The sequence below is a fragment of the Papaver somniferum genome, unplaced genomic scaffold (genome assembly GCF_003573695.1).
Source record: "Papaver somniferum cultivar HN1 unplaced genomic scaffold, ASM357369v1 unplaced-scaffold_128, whole genome shotgun sequence".
Taxonomy (NCBI): Eukaryota; Viridiplantae; Streptophyta; class Magnoliopsida; order Ranunculales; family Papaveraceae; genus Papaver; species Papaver somniferum.
Window position 1 is genome coordinate 10,765,827 of NW_020621936.1, and position 4,848 is coordinate 10,770,674.

Here is a 4,848-nt window from a genome sequence, read left to right on the forward strand (position 1 = left end):
GCAAAAATTAGGAAATAAATAATATAAAATTATGAAAAACTTGTGGGACCGGGCCCTAGCCGACCGGCCATGCCCTAGCCGGTCCCACACGCCCCTTTATTTTATTATTATTTACTTTATCTTCCTTGAATTTATCAAATTCCTTGATTTCATGGTATTTCTCTCAAATTAGGAAAATTTCCCTCAAATCATGAAAAATACATTAAAAAAATATAAAAAATTATGAAAACTTGTGGGACCGGGCCCTAGCCGGCCGTCCATGCCTCCCACGGCCCCACACGCCCTTGTTTTTATTATTTTAATATTTTTGCTTCCTTGAACTCATGAAAACTCCTTCACTTCAGGGAAACTCCCTAAATTCATCAAAACTCTTTAAATCCATGATATTTTCATAAAATCATGAAAAATATTATAAAATTAAGGGAAAGGCACCACGGGACCATGGCCACGACTGGACGACCATACCTTGGTTTCACGGTCCCACGCCTCCTCATTCCTTTATTTTATAATTATTCTCCATCATCTTATGGTGTTTTCCTCAGTTTCAGTGAAACCCTAATTTTGGCATATTTTCTCGAATGACGCTCAACTGCACGTCAGAAAATATCAAAATTCTCAGAACTGAGACACGCACGTCTTGGGGACACAAACATGTTATCTTGATGGACCAAGATTGGATCTTTGGCTTACAGAAGCCGGTTCCATCAATTTTCACAGTTTTGACCTAATTTGCACATATTAGGTCCAAAACTCTTCCAAACACTTTGGATTTTCATGAAGTGATCGTCATTCGATCCCGTGACCACCCAGGGACAGTTTCATGACTCCTTGGTCGTTCTCTCACCTCTTCATAATTAATTAGGTTTTTTCACCTAAGGCTTAGACGAGCATTTTCGAATAAATGATTAAACCAGCATTTGATCATTCTTTCACCAACAAATCGTCAACTCTTCAGGAGTTATTTGTATTTGCTGACGTGGGCATATGGAAACTACATGGTTGATCCACGGTCCCATGTATTCGCTCCCTCCTTCATCCCATGGTTAAAATTCTGACGAACCATGAATTGATCATCAATTGATCAAATTAGGGTTTCCGAATCCAAGGATCATCATTCCATATTCCAACCTTAATAATTTTACGACGACCTCATGGTCATTAATTTTATTAATTATGCTCGGTTCAACGACCAGTATTCTAATTAATATTTTTGGTACGCTGCCAATAATCCATCATATGAGCAACACATGCTCAGACGATCAAATATTCAACAATTCATCACATAAGAAACACTTGCTCAGATGATAAATATTTGCTCAAACCAAGGAATATTGGTTCAACAATCAATATTCAACGATCCATTGAGCAATACTTGCTCAGTTCATCGTAAGAACTATACCTCTGTCTCATGACATGTTCAACTCATGAGTTTCAGAACATCATGTTCAACTCAACAACTACATGGACTCATCGTCCAATCAAACCACGAAGTCATCAATTGAATAACATACCACGAGACGTCAATCGTGTCACTTTGGGGGGGGTAGGGGGTATCATTTAGGGTTTTGGTCTGGCGGACTGCGGCACGTGTGTTCAAACACACGATGGAATGTGAGCAAGTCGTGAAATCAGTTGAAGGAATTCACGAGGTAGTGGGTGGAAAATCGACCAAGTCTCCACACGTTGAGCAACTGGTTTCAAACACGATCTCCACTTCCCCACTCCTTGATTCCATCAACTGTCACACTTCATGGGGTCATGGTGTCTAAAATTCCAGCAATATAAATGAGTCTTTGAATCATGATTGAATCATCAATATCAACAATATCATCAATATCACGTCTCATCGACAACACGAGATCATCAACTCATTAATTGAGCAACTACTCTCAATTGAGCAATTTCAATCATTTAGAGCTTATCATATTCAGAATTCACACACCCACAATCTTTGATTACCATTGATTCCACACATTTCCCAGCTTCCCTCCTACAGATCAACCCATCCTCTCTTGTGACCGAATTTACTCTGGAACGGTCATTGTCTTGATTTAGGCCGGAGTACTACAGATTGGTCTCTCGAATCTAAAGCACCCCCTTTGCAGCGGTGCATCTGTGTAAGGTTTAACATTTCGCTCGGTTCGAGGAGTCTCCTCCGTACGATCGTCTCCTCAATTCCTTAAAAACCAGCAAATCGTTTTTCCCCATTTACAGATTGGCGACCGCAGTGTGAGATCATTCTCTTGGTTACAATATCACAATTTCACAAGATGGTTGATCTCAGGTCAGGTTCAGTTACGAATCGGCAGCCACTGCACCCGCTCTTTTGGAAAGAACAAAGTCTACAAAGACTGAGGATTCAAAAGACACTCGAGGAAGCAGGCGTTTGATGAACAAGCAGTACAACCTGCAGCCTTCAACAAATGCTGTCACAGAAGGGAGTAAGCGAAAAGCAGAAACACAGCACAAGCAGACTTCCTCCACCCCTTCAAAGGCACACAAGAAGGAGAATTCGAAAGTCCCTCCTCAGCATACGGAATATCCAAAAGCACCCGATTTTCCCTTTAGTTAATGAACTACTCGATGCCTGGATCCAAGATGGTGCAATCAAATTGCCTTATGTTAAGAAGGAACCAACTGAAGAAGCCATGCAAAATCCTCGGTATTGCCGCTTCCATAAATACGTCAGCCATCCCACAAGTGATTGCAAAATTTTGAAGTGCATATTCAAAGAAAAGGTCGAATCAGGAGAGATCAACCTGGGGACTGAGGGAGTACACAAAAAAAAACCCTCCCAGTCCGAACTTTTACCATCTCTGAACCTCCTGTCAGGGAAGCGGTCCAATCTCTGATTGAACATGTCTGCGAGTTGTTGTATCTTTCGAAAGCTCAAAGGAAAGACATATTTGCTGCACTGAACCACATCATTCCCGGAAAACGCCTGATGATCCAAGAGACCACCACCGAACCTTCAGCCACCGATAAAGAAATGTATGACTGGGGACTGCTCACCACAGTGCACATTAAAGGAAATGAGTTCAAGAGGGCGTTCGTCGATGTCGGTACCGCTGTCAACATCACCCCTTTGAAAACTCTCAGAGCTGATGGTATTACTCTAAAGGAAGCCACCCACGCTCCCATCGCAATCAGGGACCACGAAGGAATCTCCAGAGACGCATACGGCTTCATCACTCTCAAAGTTACGGAAAGATTGATCTGCACTGAGGCCAAGTTTTTCATAATCCAGGAAGACCCTGGATACGACATGGTCCTTGGAAGAACTTGGATTCATGCTGGAAGGATAACGATGCCTTCAACACGTCCTGCCATCGACAAGGATTCTGAGTCAAAAGACGAAGCAGAGGACGCACCACCGTTTGAGCATCTGGAAGAAGTAAAAACTCTGATGGGACTTACGCAGGAACTTCGAGATAATCCTCACACCTTTGTCAGAAGGTTTCGAGCTCAGGCAAGTCTTATTCCTCCTCATGCTCCAATATTACCAATATTCAGATATGCTACTATGGTCCAGAGACTTCTCCCCATGAACAATTTAGCAGTCATCAAAAGCTACGAGTGGGTAACTTCACCGCAGCAATATTACACCCAATGGTTGGGTTCAGAACTTCTTCAAATCGGTCACTCCATCGAGAGGTTTATTGTTGAAAACCTGGCTAAGCATGATCAACACTATGCTGGATACTCGCTTCCGCGCGAGTGTCTATATGTGCCACAATCATGGAATTCAGTCAAACATGGAATTCCGAATCAGCGGAAGATATTCAAGGCACGATCGACCAAGCCTAACAAGTTTCATGAAGGAAACCTGGTTCTCAAAGCAGTTCAGCGCGGTCTTCATTCTACAAGGAACTCCAATTGGGAAGGACCATTCATGGTCGCTAAGTCCGTGGCCGGAGGATACTACAAATTGATCAACACAGATGACAGAACCCTGCCAGTAATTCACGAAAATTGGCTCAAGGCGTTTATCTGAAATTATTGGACATTTGAGGTATTGGGTGTTCAAAGCATTCATGGCGTTTGGATTTAACATATAGGATTTTCTTTCATTTGTATTTCAATTCCTCCAAAACGTTTCCAATACTTGCAATTAGTATTTGAATTCAGCAATTTATCAAAATTCAGTTCATATTTCGTAAAAGAAAATCTCTATCAAATCTACAAGAAAATCCTTAACCATTAGTCAATCCAAAACCATCTAAATATCAAAACCCAAGTATAAACCTCACATCTCTCAGAAGTTCAGAAGTTCAAGAGATAATCAAAGGAAATCAGCAAGAAAAGGCTTTCGCTCATCAACATCCTTCAAGATTTGCAAAGCCGCCCTCTCCTTGTTCAACTCCTCGGTCAGCTTGGAAATCTTGTCCTCCTTCTCCTTCACAGCATCATTGGGAAAGGGTATGTTCTTCTCACATGAATCCTTGATAACGTTTATTTGCTTGCGAAGCCATTTCACGTTGAGGTCAAGTCTCTCTGAATTCTCCAAGTTAAACTCCCAATCAAAGAGTATATATGGAGTCACAGTATTCCTAGGTCTGGAACGCATATCACTCACGAAACGCAAGATAACTCCTACTTGCATGGTTAAAGCATAAGCACGCCCATGATTCATGTCAACGATCATGTGGCCAAACTTCTTCCATATTGTCTCGTACAAGCGTGCATATCCAATGGCAACGTTGAATCCACCAATCAGTTCATGATATGGGAGTGAAGTGTCAAATTGAGGATCAAAAGAAACTCCTGCAGTTGTATGTTCATACACTATTATACGTTTCTCAGTCACTGGAGCGGCTTCCACAACCAAAGCAATAATTCCTTCGGTAT